Source organism: Anopheles arabiensis, chromosome 2, assembly GCF_016920715.1.
Source record: "Anopheles arabiensis isolate DONGOLA chromosome 2, AaraD3, whole genome shotgun sequence".
Lineage (NCBI taxonomy): Eukaryota > Metazoa > Arthropoda > Insecta > Diptera > Culicidae > Anopheles > Anopheles arabiensis.
Genome location: NC_053517.1, coordinates 21687690 through 21707403, shown reverse-complemented (window position 1 = coordinate 21707403; position 19714 = coordinate 21687690).

The following is a 19714-nucleotide window of genomic DNA, read 5'->3' as shown; positions in this document are numbered from 1 at the left end:
ACACACAAACGCACACAACCCGGATGTGGATGCAAAATACTCACAGCAGCAGCGTCAAAATAGTCGTCGTAGTCCCCCGTTTCTGGAAGGGGTGCCGTAGTGTGTGTGTGTGTTTTGCACCACACGTCGTGGTGGAACGGCCTCCCTCGACTGTGTCGCTCTATTTAGCAGCATTTGCTTCTCTCTCTTTTTTGTTGTTGGTCCTCTTCTTTCGACCATGTCCGTTGTGCATGTTTTGTATGATCTATTGCGCACGGGCTCATACATGTGCCGTGGGGTTTGTACTGCTGCCTGGGAATTACGGCCAACGTCTGTTAGGCATCGTGTGAGGCTCGTTGGGCTTTTTTCTCCCCGCGGTTCGTGTTTTTGCCCCTTCGAAGTGATCGGTATTCAAAGAAAGCGGCAGGAACGCCTCCGCACTGTGTGCGTGTCTGCATGTGTGCGACGGGAAAAAGAGTGTTGTTGAATGTGTGACTTGAAATGCGGCAGTTGAATGTTGATATTGGTAATCGCATTCGGGAGGTGAAAATGGTTTGATTGAGCTCGTACTGCTAAAGCACTGTGAACAGTCGAGTGCTTTGCAGACGTGTAGTCAACCATAGAATGCGTACAAACCAAGAAATCTTGAATACGAGTGTGTTGCTCTCCTTTTTGTACCCATTAATGACTCCACTCTTCCGGAAGAGTACATGAAAGTCTTAATTTCTTCTAGCTTATCGTCCACTCTGCCCCATTTACATAACATCCTCCAAAACGGTCTGTGGTGGATGAATAAACTTTCCCATAACTCTTCCACTCATCCCTCCGAGCTCACTTTCTTTTACTTTTCACCTTTTTTTCTTCTTTTGCTTTTGTTAAACCTCACCCATAAAACCGTATTCATCCGATCCGTGGCCCTCGCTATCTTTACCATACCGAACGTTAGCACACTTTTATTCGTTTTATTACAGGCAAGAATTTACATTCACTCTGTGAAAGAATGTGCTGTCAGGGTGTGTAGGCAAAAAACAGGGTATGAGAAAATACAGGACTAAAGTGCAAAATCTGTTTATGCAAGGAATTACTGTAGTCGCTCAGGCGTGTTCCCGTTGAGGCAGCGGGAAGTCAATCCCGGCCGCCCATAAAGACGAATCCCAAGCATATGAATACGTGTAGTGGACGGGGACGAGAAGGAAGGATATGGTGGGGCCCAGTGATCGCTCAAGATCTTTCCCACCGTGTGTGCAAGAGAGTGTACTTAACATACACACACACACACCGGGGATAGTCGAGGCTTTGTGAACTCGCACCACCACCACCAGACGGGAGTATGGTGAATTCAAATCAGAAGCAAAAACCCCCCATCCATCTTAAGACCGACAGAACCGGGAAACCACTTTTGGGAGGGGGCAGGGCGTTGGAAGGGAAAGACTGATTCTCACTACTTTCCATCATTCACCCCGGTCCCGGTCAGGTAAAGATGGAGCTGCTTATGAATAAGCTCCTAGAGCAGCAGCCAGCAGGGCGAAGCGCGGCGAAAAAATCCTTTTTCCCACCGATCAAAGAAAGCTGGCAGGTTGCCTACTTCCAGGCGCCTGGTTCACCTGCCCGGGCGCTCTGCCTGCTCGGGCGCTCTGATCTAATTTAAATTCAATTTTCATAAATGCTCCGTGCACATGCGGAGGAGTTTCTTCGACCATTCGACACACCGCGAGCCGGAACAACGGGGAACCGATTACGATGACTGTAACTGGGTAAGTGGCTTTAGCTGAAACGGTTCAACGTTCCGGACCGGAGTTGCTTCATGCCGCGTGTGTGATGGATTATGGGGAGCAAAGTACGAAAATTCACTCGCGCTAAGCACCCGTCTTATCTGGTGGTGATAAGTAGCGTTTCGCTTTAAATGCAAAAGAACGCAAAACTTGTGTGAGAATGTATACCAACGAAATGGCCATTAAGCATGCAGAGTAAGGGTTTCGAATAGTTTTTTTTTAAAGCAAATAACGAACTATTTTAACCTCAGGTCGTTTGAGCGGAAATTCCCATACGAATACAGCCCGAACGACCAAAAGTAACCGATAATAAGCAAATTGGCTTACTGAGGTAACGTTTCCAAACGGTCCCTACAATCAAATAGCGTTACACCACCAAAGGGGAAAGAAGGGATGCCTAACATGCTTAGAATATACGTGCAAATGTGGAAAACTGCTTCACCATCAACTTCAGTGGAGTGTGAAATTTCGAAAGCTTTTCACTAAATACGATTCGGAAATCTCGTTATTAGACGGGCCAATAGGTAGTCAACTCGGCGTTGAGTTGATCCTCAAGAGAGTTTTGTGGGCGTGTGTGTGTGTGTGTTTGTTTTTGCCTTTAATGTTAAACCAATTTCACTGGCCAACCACTCCGGAAGAACACCGTATCCATTCTCGCATCCAAACGTAAGCATCATTATCGAAATTACTTTTCACACATAGTGGCCGGACCGTGCTTTTAGCTTGAGCTTAAAATGGGGAAAGCCGGGCGGGCGATGGGGCGTCCTATTCCACCGGTCAGTAGAAGGATTTGTTTTGCAAACTTCACTTCAGTAGCCCAGTTTTATTGCTAAGCGGTTGAGTGCATCCCTTTCCGCCGTATTGGCGTGCTCTAGCGTGCCGGCCAAAATGGGGTTGAACGAGTTAGAAATATTCAAATTGGATTGTTTCTTTGCCTGCAGCCCTTTTTTTACTTTGGTGAACGTTGTGCCTGGTGGTGCATGCAATGGTTCTAATCTCTTTTACGTCCCTCTTGACTCGTCGAAAGGAATCCAATCCATGCGAAACCCGATACGGTGTGTCGGGCCGCATTTAGCAGTAACGATCAATGCGAAGTTGACCGGAGTTAACGTTTGTCGGGGGAAAAATGTGTATATATTTATCTCACCACAACATTCCACCACCAACGGACATTTACCCAAACACAGCGTGCATTGGCAGCACATTTGCCTAATTGAATCGTGATGCATTATTCATCCTGCTGAGAGAGAGAGAGAGAGAGAGAGAGTGCTGCAACGATTGGGATGCAAAGATGAGCCAGCCGGTTAACCGGATTCATTATTACATTTTCACTTGGACAAAGCAGCTCGGCAAAGCAGTTGGAACCCATCCAGCAAAGAAATGAATTATTGGCAAAACACACACACACACACACACACACAGGGAGCGAGACACTAAGATCATTATAAGCAAAGAAAACGATCAGATAAAGTGCAGCCGCAGCTCAGAAAAATTGAAAACACACAACAAAACACGAACCACAAAGAGGAAAATAACGATCAACTTTTGCCTTGCCACTACACTAACAGCCCTGCACACTTAAGCGCTTAAGGATGCCTTCTGCCCTGCCCTGTCCCCCGGTTAGGTTTTCGGTTTGCTTGATTAAAAGTGTGTCCCCCCCCCCGCTCCCCTTCACTCCCATTCCTTCCACTACACCACCGTTTGCAGTGAGTCTTTTGCGAGACGAGACAAAACAAATTGCTTCACGGGCGCACAGATAAGAAGTTTTCCCCCGATGAGAGTGTCTAGCCGCACAAATCGGGCGCTGAAAACTTTCCATCGAACACACACAAACACACACACATACTATTCGCTGCAGACACAATGAGACAATTGACAATTGAAAGCCAAATCCGTTCCCTCCTTTCGCTGTGCTCTCGAAGAGTGAACTAATTTTGCTGCAGCAACAACAAAACAAAAAAACTTAATGAAGCGGTTAGGGGCGCGCAATCGAGCATTTGTGAGTTTGTGCTTATTTTCCATCCCCACTTTCCCTGCCCGTGCTGCTGCCCAAAGAAAAATAAAAGGTTGCTGTTGTTTTTCTTTAATTAATTATATAGAAAATTGGGTTTCACAACTTGCCGTACAAAAACTTCCACCATTCGCTTGCGCAAATTAGATTCGAACGGGTGGAAAAGTGTCTCAAACAAAACGTTTTCACAAAACAAAATAACGAGCGAGAAAAGGGAATTAGTTTGCCATTAGTCGGAATTGAAATGAAATGCTTTCTCGATCACGCTTTATCGACAGTCGCCACCCGCACCCTCCATGATGGTCGTCAGCCAGCCAGGCCCGGTGAGTTAACGAGTTATTTGCAATATTTTATTCCAACGATGAAACCCGATTTACGAGCACGGGGAGGGGGGGGGGTGGGGGAGAAGAGAAGTGACTTAATGGTGGTTGCAATAAATCTTTGCAAAGCAGCTTTACGGTAGCACTGCGCCCGCGTTGAAGGGAATTCGTACCGAACCGATAATCCTGGTCACGGCACCAATTCTTCAAAATCTCCCTGCACAAACTGCATTAGAGAGGAAGGAGAAAAAAAAGAGAGTGTGTGAGAAAGAGAGAGTGAGAGGGAGAGCAGACAGCCCGAAACCACAACAATCTGTTGAGGAGGAAAATATGATTTTCCTGTTCCCTTTCCTTCCCGTCTTCCCTTCCCGTCACAGCCATTTGCTATGGAATGTGTTTTATTATTTTGTCATTTACTGCCGGGCACGTAAAATGGTCGCAACATTATCTTACCATTTTCCCGTTACGCCATGTTGAGCGGGAAAATAGCGGTACGGATATCAATAAATATGTATCCATATTTCGGTCCGGTTGCCATTGCCGGCCCGGATTTGCTACGGATTTCTGCCCAGTTCATCTGTAATAGTGATTTGGGTTTCCTTTTTGTTTTCTTCTGTTCTCTGTCAATTGCACCGGAACAAATGAAGGATGACCGTTGGCGGAGAGGAGAAACTATTTGCGGCTCTCCCCCCGGATTGGGTCCGGTTGTTGAGCCAGCACGCACACGCAGTAAGCAGTTGGGTGGAAATTTATAATTTATTGGCACCTTGATTTATTGTTCGACTTAGACCAAACATACACACACACTCACACGCACACATACACTAACAATCCCCTTTCAATCTTCCAACTTACTGTTGCGGGCTCGGGCTTGGCTTTCCGCACGGTGGCGCATAAATCCGAACGCCAAAAACTGACACGTTTTTTCCATTAAATATATGCTCGCATCGTACGCAAAGGCAGCCCGGAAAGGACGAACCAAAAAACTGGGAACAATATCCTCCATTGCTTTTGCTTTCCGGGGAGCGATCTACGTACGTGAGAACATAGCGACGGCCGCGTCAAAGACGCTACCAAAGATACAGCCGTGTCGTGTAAGGATGATTTTTGGCACGGGAAAAACAACAACACCAACTGCCAGACTGCCGTCTTACGTTTTACCTACGCTGTTTTGGTGCCAGCTTTATGTACAAACGTTCGGAAATGGCTGAGCAGAGGGAGGCAGAAAAAATCGGTACAACCCGGCGGCTCAACAGCAGTCACAAACATGCTCAGGGGTGTAGACGCAATATAACTTCAATCTCCTCCAGACACACGCTCTCCCACACACACACACACACACACACACATTCCATACAGACTCTTAATGGGTTTCCTCATTTTGCAACTGGTCGATTGTGCATGTTCATGACGTGGTGGTGCGAGATTATTGCTACGTGCAAACCGTTTTATTGCATTGCAGGTGTAGCTGAACGGTTTTTTTTGTTGTTGTTGTTGTTATGCTCTCTGCTTTGTTTGTTGCTATGTAGAATTATGGTTAGCAATGTAATAACGCTCCTGAAGCAATAGGATGCTTTCCCCGCAAGCGCATGATAAATGGTGGTACAGCGTGCTTTCTTGTACTGGAATGCAATTGGCATTAGGGGAATGGGGTTTATTTTTGTATAGAAATATAGGGTTATAGCCATTTACATTTACTATTAAGCTGAATACATAATCAAACCGATCTGCACAACGTGAGATTAACCGTAAGTTCTTATCTAACTCACTGATAAGGGCAAAATTGATACAAATCTCATAGAACTTTCTACTGACTTTGAAAAGGATTGAAACTTCTGAATTACTATCAGTGTACTAAGCTTACTCAAATCATATAGGAGTCTCGTAGATAAAGAAGGAATATTGAATAAAGGAGTAATATAAAAGATTTACAAATTATAATCGTTATATAGTCGCAAACATAGTGAGCAATACAGCAATACCCATGTTCAATATATATTTTAATGTTAAATAAGAGTCTTCAAAGCTTCAAAATACGTTGAAAAAATAGATTTAATTAACAACACGTTGTAGATAAAATCCATAAACAAGTAAAAAAAATATAAACGATGGTTTGAACACCGGAGACCTTATTGCAAGTGACGAATCGTCCAAATGCTCTGTATTCCACCACCTGATCTCCTTAATTCACCTTCGTGGACTGTGAAGGAATTGACTTCCCAAAAACCCTGCAATGTCTTTTGTTAATACTCTTTTCATTACTGTTTTTTACAATTAAAAAAAAATCAAAGCTACTCATTTTGCACCATTTCAAGCTCAACACAGCACTTTATCTACCTTTTGTTTTACAAAAATTTTGTCAAATTAATTGAACGAAAATATTACAAATACAATTTCGGCAAGAAATGCTGCCTACCCTAACATGATTACATTTTCATTATTTGCAAAGATTTCGTTTAATACAATTGATTAACATTTTTTCAGCATTATTCCATCCATCCATTCCAATAAGCCGACCCGTTGCGGCGTTACCAACAAATTTCCACTCATATGGACCGTCCTTTCAACCAACCGGTAACAGCAGCAACCGGTGTACGGAAAGCAGAGAAATATATGACTTACAAAATTATTCCAATAAACGCCAATTGGTCATGTTTACCGGCCGATGCGCACAAGCCACCGAACACGCTTACAACCTCATGCTTGCCAGGTAAGCACGCCTGGAGAGCGTGTTGTTTCTCGCCAGCGCTGCAAAATTATTGGCAACCAATCCGTAAAACTCGAACTCGTGCCTGTGAAACGTGCCAAAGCAGCAGCAGCAGGAGGAGGGTGGAGTCGAATGAAACGCTCTCTCACACACAAACCCATACACAAACGATGCAAATAATAAATATTTTAACCGGGGAGAAAAATTATGATGAGAATTTACCTCAGCACACCTCGGCCACTTTCTAACCACCCCATAGGCTCCGCGCTAAGCTGCGGCAGTGCGACGAGAAAAATAACCCAACCAACCCCTCGTTTGTAACGATTGCCACTATGACCACTTTTCTCTTGCCTTTCCCTTCTTTTCGGGGAGCAGGAAAAGCTTTCGAGGTCTACCAAAACTACCTCGGTTGGCATTGGTGGAAGGGCGAGAGAGCGAGAGAAAGGAGAAAGTTGCACCCGGCCCATGGGTCGGATTTTCGGAGTGGCCCGATTCCTGTGACCCTCGCCTTTGGCTTCATCGCCGTCTCTGCCACCGCTCTGCCACCACATCCCAGCATATGTGTGACCGGGTGGCCGTGACAGATTTTCCTCCCTTTTGCTACCATTTTTTTTTTTGCGCTTTCTACACACCGGTAACATACATATTTCACACACCACACCACACATTCCCACAACTTTGGCCGGCCTCGAATGCGATGGTGCTAACCTACCTGACACGAACACTGCCAAATCCTGCCACCCATTCGCAGCGCTAGCAGCAGCAGCACGAGCACCAGCATGTGACCATAAACTTGCAAACTTTATATCAAACTTTATGTTCATATTTAGGTAATGTTCCAGCAGATTTTGTTTTTTTTTTTTGTTTCTCCTTTCCTTCCTCACAGCACCCCGGCATGGTCCCGCTGCTGGTCGTTTTGCACGCTTTGGACAGCATGAAAAATGTCGAAACGCAAAAAAAAACACCCCTCCGAGAGCCGCAATCGTAAAAACATATTTATGAACACAGAATAACACCAGACACCATTTGCATTTACCCCCCAAATGCAATGCCGGTGAGCGTAGGACTAACATCGCTGGACCACCGTAACCGTAATCGTCCACCGTCACAAGGCCCGAGCGAGTGAGGCAGGAAAAAAGTGATCCTGCTGCTTGAATAATACAACACTTACATCCGTATTGCGGCCGTTCCGAGATTTCCACGTCGATTGGACTGGCCTGAAATCCCGTTTCAAAGGAGACCAGTGAGCTTTCTCTTAATGTGTACAAAATTATTTACCGCATTTGGATCGGCTTTTGCTGCAAAAAGCATTAATGACATCAATCGAAAACAGCTCCTCCATCCATTGGAATAGAAATTGCTTTTATAAGCTTGCAGGTAATGGAAAATCAACACTGAACTGTGTAAACTGGTGCATGGATTATTTGTGTTCCAGAAGGAGGACAACTTTCAACTAGACAGCTTCCTGATAGGTAAAGTGAATTAGAAAAAAAAATGAACTGCTTTTATTCAACGTCCTGCAGTGCGATTAACTATAGATCAAAGCAATTGGCTTACGTGGGCGATATGAAAGAGCATACTGAAGTAGCTCGCAAACGAATGGGAAAAAAATCTTCTTGCTTCAATCTGCAAAACTCATCAGATCACTCTGTATGCTCCGTCTGCTTCCATTCACTCCGTATTGAGAACTGTCTCCATGTACAAAAAAAAACTGCTGCATCAACACGACGCCCACCAGCCAACCAACCAACCATACGCGTGCTTGAAAAATAAATAACCCAATCAAAGCCACCGATGGTAATGATAAAACATGACAGTTTGGCCCAAAACGTCATCCGGTGCGGCGTTTGTCAGCAACGCACCGGACGGTAGCGGGAAAAAAATGATCGATCTGTGGAAACGGAAACAGCACCCGGCAATGGAACGGATTTATATCACCATACCTTCTAGACTGCTGCCATCAGCAGAACGGCATCGGTCCCAGCTGATCACACCACGGCCATGGCGATATAAACATTCAGCCAGTCTCATCAGGAGCAGCGGAAAAAAACACCTTCCTCCCGAAACCAGAGCCACCAACGCACAATCAAACCCATCGATCGTACCGAAGCCTCCGCGTTCCGAGGCACCTGACAGATGGCAGCTGTAGCGTCAGCGGATTTTGAATCACGGCATCGCGTTACGCACCAACGATACACCCACCTGAGCCCGCTGGCCCGCTGGGTGTCGGTAAACCATGCATCCTGTGACTGTGACCAACGCTCGTGAGGCCATTCCCAGGTTAAGTGTGTGTGTGGTGTGGACAATTTGATCGACCAGCCAGGCTGGACAGGGCAATGACACGTTCCCACGCACGCATATTTCATACTTATCCCACAACATTTAAACCGACCAGTGACAGTGGCACATGGTTTTGAGGCTTTTTGCTTTCTTTCTCTGTCTCGCTTTTTCTCCTTATATTTTTTTTTAGTTTAGTTTTATATCACAGTGTTTCAGAGGGGGGGGGGGAGGGAATGACTAACTGGGCATACACTGTTGCAAGTGGAATTTGTTTGTATGGAATGCATTCTGCAAAGGAATGGCAACACGTTTGAGCTCTTTTGGCGTATCAAAGCGTAGTTGTTGCGCTGCTGATTTTTATTTTTCATGTTGCACTGTCTGTTGAACTGTGTTTTAAAATTGACATTTATGCACATCAATGAATATTAAAAAAAAAAAAGAATATGAAACTAAGAAGGAATAACAGAGGTACTTCTGCTGTAGTGTCATAGGAGTTAAAATATACATATCTGCTATATACTATGCTGGCTAACACTAAATTACCAGTGTCTCGTTCGTAGGACGTAGGACTCAAATAAAGTTTGTTGACTTCTACTACTATGAACACTATGAAGAGGTAATAAATTATGAATGCATGTAAAAGTCTCACGACTCACGAGCTTATTGTTAATTAATGTCTGCATGGAATCTAAGCATGATACCTTCATTGTTATGTTTTACGTTTGATTGGCGTAATTTTCACTGTAAGCATTAAGTTATTTAGGCATACTGCCCGATAACTTTGATTTAAATAAATAAATAAATAAATAAATAAATAAATAAATAAATAAATAAATAAATAAATAAAAATACTTCCAATACAAGGTCCATAAATTACTATGGACATTTACATTAATTCATATCAAGAATGCTATGTACAACACTTAGTACATTTCTAAAGACATCAATGAACATCGATCACCATAAACCATCTTTTTTTTTTAAATTTCATCAATCGTCTTGCACTTTGATCCAGTTTGAGAAACGGGCTGAAAATGTCTATTTCGTGTGATCGTCCCATCAAATCGTTTCATTACCATAGAAATCGCCCATCTTGCCAAAGAGAATGTCAAGAATGAGATGAAACCACGTGGTCTCCATAGTTATTGGTTAACCATTAGTAGCCATTGTTGTGTCTTTTGCTATGCGGTTTGCATACTTCAAGGCTCATTTAATAGTGGTAATCAGAACCATTTCCATTGCTATTCCACGAAGCAAACGATGCAGAAGAAAAGTACTTTTTATTACACTTGCAAGCCAAAAGCAAATCGATAAAATATCATCACTAAAAGCAATTCGAGCTTTGTTTGCGCATAATCACCGTTTGTATTATTATCAATCAAAACTTACTCACAGGGCTCTTCAACCCCATTCACGCGCACAACAAAGCGTCCAATGATACGACATAATTCCATCCATCAAAACTGTATCGGTACAGCTGCACCAAACCCACAACGACCACCCAGCATTACATCGCCCTAATTCCATCCATCGAGCTCAAAGGGATTCGTGAGGTCCAGTAAAAGAAGCCAGTCCTCCATCCGGCTGTTCCTGTTTGCCAATTCCGAGCACATCCCGGATGTAACCCAAGCAGTGGACCAAGTTCGTTTGTGCGTGTTCCAGAGTGAGCACACTTTTTTGTAGTGAAGAAATCCAACCTGAAACTGTGTGTGTGTGTGTGTGTGTGTGCGAGACCGAGCCCCGAGAAGAAAAACGGAAACGTCCGGCACTCGCTGTGCCGCATCATCAACTTTTTGCGAGCGGGGAAGGGGGTTGCAGCGTTGGCGAGACAAATGATGACATTTGGAAGCGTAAAACTTTAGCAGAACTTTCTCCGAGTGGCTGAAACAAAAAGCCGGCACGCGTGGTGCTGCGGGACCGGAAGCCGGAAGCCGTGGCGCACACTAATGGGTTCGGAAGTGGTAGCGCACTGGCTGGCTGGTGGCCTGTTGTTTGATTTATGATGCCAACCCGAGTGCTTCCGGATGGATTAATATCAAGAAGGGGGGGGGAGAGAGAGAGGGTGAGTGTGCGTTAGTGTGTGGCCTTCCGTTTCCCCGAAAAGTTGTGACGAGTGAAGCGGAAAGCGATTTCTTTCCCCGTTTGTATCTTCCAACGGGCATTGGCACACAGAATAGCGTAAGTGGATGTGAGCGATTATCTGTGTTGCGGGAAGCTGCCCTTAAAGCTTGCAATCGCAATGCTATTCAAGGTACTGACAAAAAGGTAGCATTTTGTTTCCAGTGGGGGAGAAAAAGCAAGCCGCGTTTTTTGCACGCCCCAGAACCATTTATCGCCATCAACACGGGCTTTGGGAACAACAAATGAAACGCACGCAGAATATTGGCAAAAAGTTGTATAATTAATTAGGGCTCCCGCATTTCCCGCTTTTGGACGACACACACAGAAGAAGAAAAAAACACACCGGGAAGGAAGCTCATTTACGCGACCAGTCCCCTAAAAGCGACGTTTACGGATACCATTAAAAGACCTTCCGAAACCCGGAGCGAAACCATTCAGTCGCGCGACAGCTGAGAGCTTCTTATTGGGTTCGGGTCGGGCGCCGCAAGGCTCGAAATGAATTTCCGAAGCAACAGCTGGCGCAGCTTGCACGCTTCCTGTCTCTCATTATGGCTGGATGCGGTGGTGGTGGAGCGGTAAAGTGAAGGCGCTCAAAATTAGAAACCATCGACGGGTGCCGTGCAGCTTCGTGCGCAGTGAACTCGTAAGGGGCCTAATGAAATTTCCACGGCCACAGGCCGGTCTCGCAATTATCGATATTTACGACGGTGACGCTGAATTCAATTAACGTGTCTTTTCTTGTTGCAAGTCTTAGATCTTTTGCTCCCCGTTGCAAGCCCCTTTTTTCTAAGGGGCCACACGTTTCGCCACAGCGCAGCTCGTACTGCCGGCAGGGATTTCAATTACTTATTAAAATAAGCAGCACGAGCAGCAGCCATATCAGTCCCACTGGACGAAGGAGTACTGCCACGATGCCGTTCGGTGCTGATCACACAATGCACGTGCCTGCCGTCGGCGTGACATCACCAGAGACAAAAAGGGATGAAATATAACACAATTTTCAACCAATCCCTCGCGCCTCCCTTCGCCGACCAAAATGGCCGCAAAGCGCACCGTCGTCGGGCTGGCAGTTGGAGCTCACAAATGGCCGCCGGCACCTAACCCAGCCTCAACTCATCGAATATCCCATTATAACCGGGTGACATTCGATTCCGTCTGGGTGGGTGAAGATTCTTCGAGGTTTCTTTCTTTCAATTTCCCACCATTCCCGCCCGGTCGCTCGAGGGCACGAAAATTCCATCAAAATCGACCAAAGCCACCATCGGCACCGGTCCGATGTCAGGTCGATGTCTGTACATTGTGTGTATGTGTGTGTGTGCCTAACCCATCGCACCATCCGCGCCATCTATTTCCTTGGTAACGAAATTGTTGCCTCCTTGCTTCGCTTTGTCATGCTGTGGTGTGGTTGAAATTGAAAGCATGCACAAAAATGGGTATTTCATTGTGCCACTACAGCCTGTTCCTGGGTTTTGCGTCATCTACGTAGAGCCCTAAGGGGTTGGGGGTATCATGATTGTTAAAGACGTCTTAGAAAGCTACTAGAATGCACCAACCAGTTGGGTTTACTTTGTCTATTCACCTGTAACGAAAAAAACGCCTAAAACTATGCAATGCGCATGGAAGAACTTCCATGTTAAGACTTTGTAAGGTGATTGCTGCCTTCGAAAGGCATTTTCAAGTCGTCTGGACGATATTTTCCGCTTAATCAAGGCACTGAAGGCTAAAGAAGAGTAAAAATCGAACATTATGGAGAAATGCTTCGTTCTATCACCACAGCATAAGTACAGTGTTGCACCATACAAAACGGAAGAAGATGCGTCTTGGTTCACTGTCACCGATGGCTGCTGTCCCCTGGAATGTTTTGCAAGCAGCTTTTGTGCAGGAAAATATATTCAATCGATAAAAAAAAAAACAATCTTGCATTAGAACATTGAATATGACCCTCACTTTTCTTCTATCGTATCATAATAATATTCAGTAACTATAAATATAAGACTTCTGCCTCATAAAGAAGTTAGTTTACGTGCAATCTAAAATTAAATTTTTCGCTCCGAAAATTGAAAACATGATCAACAGTGCATTAAAGGGTTTTTTTGTGCACCTTGCACACTTGCTTGACAACATGCCACCGAGGCGAGCCGAAGCTCAACGTCTTCCAAATAATACCTCCCAAACCGCACAGCATCAAGTCTTTGTGGTGATATGAACACTGTAACCAATGCTGTTTCCGGGCAGTGCAAGGCACCCCCGAGCTCTAAGACTGTGTCACCGTTGGACCCAAGTTCCGTCCGTTACGCTCGCTTACTATTTCAAAAGCTAAGAAATAGGAAGCCACACTTCCTGGCCGGGGTCTTTCCCTGGCCGTAAAAATCACACCGTATTTCAAGGCGAATGTGTGCATTGCGGCCGGAAGTAGTGCTACCGCGGGACACCCCAGTCACTTGGCTGGTGCCGGTAGTGCAAGCATTAGCGGAAAACTGCCACTGTCATCCGCAATGCTTTACTTATTTGTCATTTGCCGGCGTACGCTTTGCTGGACCGTGCAGCAGCGATGGCAGTGGCAGTGGCAGCCGCACAACGCAACTGCTGATGCCAAACGCTGAGGGCAAACGGTGAAATGCTTTTCTCCTTCCTCAATTCATGTCGCTCTCCCGCTGCTGCCACCGCTACCAGAAACCGAATTTTCCGACTGACATCGTACAAGCAAACGAACTTACCGATCATGGCAGAAACAGCGAACGATCGCACCGCGGTCGTTTCCGCAATATTTTGTAGAATATTATTTCTAACCGATTTTATCCCCTCTTCCCACCACTGTTACCCTCGGGGATGGGAAGGCAGGGCAGCACAACGGAGAGAGAGAACCGTTTTCCACCCAAAAACGGTACGACACAAGATTCCGCTTCGATTCTGCGCGCACATTGCCTCGCTTGCCATCTTTTCTTGCTCTGTCCTGTTACTGTTTTGCCCACGTCGTCGCACTTTGCCTCTGTGCAGAAGGTGAATTTTTTAACACCTTTCCAACTTGCACTCGTGCTGTACTGATGGAAGATAACACCCAACCGCTCGGGGAGGTTTTTTTCCGAAGGTTTGAAATTGCACTACATCTCGCCCGAAAGCTCATCTTCGAAATTGACATCCCGCAGGAAGGGGCGTGAAGTTAGGCAGACACAGCAGTAGCTGCAACAGGAGCAGCACCTGCAGCAAACAATCCGGATGCAAGACACCATACACTTCGTACTTCCTACCTTCGTTTAGCCGATACACAGCACCACAGCGCCACGCTTAGACGTTTCATTTCATTTCGGCTTCGAAATGCGCGAAAAGCGATTGGAAATGGTCAACAAATATCAAATCCATTTGACAATTCAATTTCTTCCGTGTCATAAGCACACTCACACACACACACATACAAACCGTTGCAGATCCGTGAAGCCAGCGGGTGATTTGAGTGCACGATTTCAATCTTCGTTATGATTCGGCTGAAGATGGAATGTGCAACCGATGAAAGTGTGCGCTTTCTTTCGGTGGCAATAACAGTTCTGCGAACGAGTGCTCAATTTGGAACTATTTTGCAGGTGCACTGCGGGAATTGGTGCACCAAATTCAATTGTTGTAGCGTGTGTTTTGGAAGCCTCGGCATGCTACTCGATTTGATTTCGAGCTCGCGCTCAATGCAGCCTTTGAGCGGTTGTCAATCAACTTCGGGGAATTGAATCTACGCTGTTTGCTGAAGTATGCAGCAAATATTAACAATTGGCCTGGCATTATTTTATTAAAAATATTTTATAAAAACGCTTGTGAAGACGAGAAGTGGCATTTTAATTTCATGTTTGAAAGAGAGATAAATATTTATATAAAACCAGTAATATAGAAATAGCTTCAAAGAGTAGGCGAATCGAAGAACATAGCAGTAGGATGGAAAAGGATTGGAGGAATAATAATCAAAAATGAAAAGGTAAAACAGTTTAGTGGTCAAAGATATGACGGATCGAAAATGTTGTGTACACAAGCGGTTCAGTATAACCGCGACTCGATGCTGTCGTACAACTGATAGCATCCGACGTCCGAATGGCCGTTAAAGGCTTCGGGAGCGATCGGGCTACCGAGCGTAGGACACTCGATCATAGGCTACGATCCGACACACACAACAGTCCTTTTAGCGTGTATATTTATTATATTAGAATATAAGTTGTTGATATGAAAGACCCGCGTGTGTCCTTTTAATTCCTCAATTGTGCACCTTGTCCGAAACACAAAAGAAAATATCTAGAATTAGAAACAAATTGAGAGGATAATTGAAGTTATTCGAATAATTATAGGGTATAATGGTTCTTCAAGATGGGGCCGCAGAGGCTTACCGTCGAAATGCATAAGCTGATCGTGAAAGTCTGGGAGCAGGAGGAACTACTTGAGGAGTGGAAGCTGGATATTATTCACCCAGTCTACAAAAAGGGCGACAGGCTGGATTGCTCGAATTTCCTAGCCATCACAGTCCTGAATGCCGCCTACAAGATTCTGTCCCAGATCCTGTTCTGCAGACTTGCGCCCCTTGCTACAAAAATTTGTCGGCAGCTACCAAGCTGAGTTTGTTGAAGGCAAATCCACCATCGACCAAATTTTCATTCTACGGCAAATCCACCAGAATTGCCGAAGGTGCCAGATCCCAACGCACCACCTGCGTCATCGGCAAGACAACAGCGAAGGTGTGTGAGGCGTACATCCGACTCAAACGCGAAGCAGTGTTTATCGAAGCATTGGATTGAGAATCAATGCGATGAAGACGAAGTACCTGCTTGCCAGAGGTTCAGACCATCTGGGAAGCAGTGTATTAGTTGACGGCCGGACAGTCTCGAGGTAGTAAAGGAGTTTTGCTATCTTGGGACGGTCGTTACTACGGACAACGACATCAGCAGTGAAATCCGGAGACGCATTGTTCAAGGGAATCGGGCATGCTATGGGCTTCACCGACTGCTAAGATCCAGAAGATTTCAAGCCTGCACGAAATGTCAGATATATCGCACATTGATTCGCCAGGTGATCCTCTACACGAGTCCTGGACCATCCGAGCGGAGGATGCATACGCTCTGGGCGTGTTCGAGCGACGCATCCTCCGGACCATCTTTGGCGGTGTGTTCGAGAGCAAGGAGAGTGGAGGAAAAAGATGAACCACGAGCTTGCTGAGCTGTACGGCGAACCGAGCATCCTGACGGTGGCGAAGGCGGGGGCATGTCATGAGGATGCCCCACCTCATGCCCCACCAAGAAGGTGTTCGACAGCGATCCCCAATTTGGCATAAGGCGCAGGGGAGCACAACGAACTTGATGGCTGGACCAGGTGAAGCGAGACCTGACGAAGATCGGGTGTCTGCTTGGATGGGAGGCTGCAGCCAGGGACCGAGCATCCTGGAGAATGATTGTTGACCGGGCCAATGTCACATCGACGTGCTCTATCGTGAGCAGGACAACAAGAGAGAGAGAGAGAGAGAGATAGAGAGAGAGAGAGAGAGAGAGAGAGAGAGAGAGCGAAAATGTTTCAGAGATTCCTGAGAGTCAATAATTTCTAGTGCCGATGCGGCTAAGAATCCTCGATTCAAACAGAGAAAAGTGCAAAAAGTTAAAGAGGCGAAGCATCTAAAACTCTAGCATTTGATGAATCGAGGAGGCAACTAAACGACCGGAAAAGATGATCGGATCATTCGAAGAGACAGAGTTTAACAGTCGACAAGTAAAAAAAACCCAACAATCAAAACAGCTAATAGTTTAAAAATCTAGATCCAGAAGATTCTAAGAGTTCCGATATCACTCCAGTTGTGGAAGCTGTTATTAAAATAGTACAGGAAAAACATTCAATCTTTGCACTGTCACCATTACCTGTCACCTGCCATCATGTTTTCTGTTTCATCCTCAGACACAATGACTTTATCGTGTGCAGTACAACCAAATATACCCACTACTGCCCTAATCCTTTTTGTCCCAATGTATTGCTTGTTGAAAGAAACAAATCCTACAATGTTACAAAAAAGCGCAAACGACAAAATCCACCCTTCTCTTACCGTGGAACACTCTCATTACATCTACTCCAATGAAGGCTTTCGCCGCAGTATCCAGCCAGCTCTTAACCTTCATTCGCTTGGCTTAAACACCTAAATCGGACCATTGAAACCCGGCTTAATCTGCATGCAGCACTGTAAAACTCCCATCACCAACCCAGCGGCCCGGCAACTGGACACCCGCCAAATACCCTGTAACTCCCTATGTTACGCTTGCACCAACAGAGGTAACACCCAAACGAGCGATACAAATCGTCCCAACAAAGCAACAAGCACCGAAAGGAAAGGAAAGAACGTCCAAAGATGATAATCTCCTGTCTCTTTAGCACTTCTGCAGTGCCGGTGCCGAGCCGAGAGCCGCTGTACGGTAAGCGTGTGCTGTACCAGGCAAAGGGTAACGCTAACTTTCTTCATTTAACCCTTCGCAGCTGGGCTTAGACGAAGACCATTGATAAATATTTATACACCCTGTCCGCATCCTGTTCTACCCCAGCTTTGATGCGGGTGTGAACAGCAACCGTCCCTTTACGCGCGATTTTGACGATACGCACCAACTGTGGAGTGGCCCTTTGGAAGGCGATGAAGACCTACAACGACAAGGCGATCGAAGGCTTTAAAGTACAACACCAATTTCACTTGTCCCCCGGAATCCCCCGGAGAGGAAAACCCCCGGACGTACTTGCACTTGAACGGTACGAGTACGAGAGTAATCCCCATTTGCCGCTACGATAATGCACCCTAATCCCGGGCGAAACTGTTTAAATTGATAAAATACGAGCCGTCCGGTGCCCGACCAGCGCACTGATTCGCAAATGTTCGGCAAGTTGTTTTTTGCCTCCCTGCAACGGCTGGCTAAATCTGCTTACCGGGGATGCTAATGATTATAAATTTGCCCCTCAATGAAGACCCTGCGCGTTCGTGTTCGTGCAAAATCGCTTGTCTCCTTCAGGTTCTCTTGACTCTTCAGAAAACCGTTCGCAAGCCGTGGTCATTGACATTCCCCCATTTGCGACGACGACGACAGCATTTTGCACAAAGTTTGGCTGTTGTTATAAAGTTTAAACCTCGACCACCATTCGTTCTAGCGCTGCGTTCTAGCCAGCCACGTTGCCCCCAGGCCAGGCGTGTTAGTTGGTAATTAAAGCAGCGAATGCAACGTAACGCTATTACAATTCGAGCTGCTAGCTCCAACCGACCGAACCACCTTATGGGCAAGTTTTTGTGTCACCAGCACCAGAAGTTGAACTCTTTCTCTCTCTCGCCCACAAAACCTACCTGACCCCGGCGTTAAGATATTGGTGAAAGTTTCTTTATGAAATCTTTCGCTCCGTAGCGAGTTTGTTGGAAAACTGAAATTTCGCCCCCTTCCCATAGCAAGCAACTTCTGCCGCGTTAGCTGCCCGCGGGCAGTGCGATTTCACCCGAAGGATTGATATCGTTATTATTATTATCACTATTACGTTCCTCACCCGGCGCAGTGGCACTCGAAACTATTAGCCGCCGAGTGCATTGGCAATATCACCGATTGTCGTCTGGCTGCGGAAACTTTGCTCTCTTTGGAGCCGTTCGAAGGGGAGATCGCAAACCGAAATAGAGCGATGAAGTAGGATGAAAACAAAACCGGGGGCAGCTGCCGGTACCGGGCTCAAATTGCATTGGACGTCTCCCTGCCATCCTAGCGGAGGACGGACCCGGGATAGTTCCATTATCGTCGAAGCGTTTCGACTTTCACCTCCTGCTCCCACGCTGCCGGCGAAAACTGTCGTCGGTAATGTGGGCGCAAAGGTTACGATTTGCCAACTTTTCCGATTTGATTTACACTTGGCGTCGAGGTTATTATTGCTAAAGTTTCGCGCTTCCTCCGTTGTGCCGTACAGGGGGGTTTGGTGTCGTTAACGGTTGCTGCTGCTGCTGCTGTATCGAATAAACTACCGGATGAACGTATGTGGCGTAGGTTAGTGTTAATAGATTATTGTTAAAATCGCAGACAGTTTCAAAACCAAGTCCCACGTAAATCAAGAAATATTCGAAGCCAAGCAATGGATCAGCCTCGTGGTACAGCCATCAACTTGTACGACTTAACAGCATGTCTGTCATGGGTTCAACCTCCGAATGGACCGTGACTCCATAAGTAGGACTGACTTTCCTGCTATGGGTAATCAATAAGTCACTGAAAGCCAAGCCCACTAGTGGCACAGGTAGGCCTTGACCGTCCACGATTGTTGTGCCAAAGAAGAAGAAGAAGAAGAAGAAGCAATGGATGAGAATGTTTAATGGATAATACATTGTACATGTATCAGTATATTTTATGCAATTAAATTAAAAATAATTTTCAGACAACGATGCTGTGGTTGTAATAATCATAGAAATTTTAGAACTTTACAGTGTTTAATTCAAAACCAAATGCCATCCCGTATTGCTCGAACCAAACACAAATCTAACTCCTTAAATAACTCCATCTTGTGGTCACCG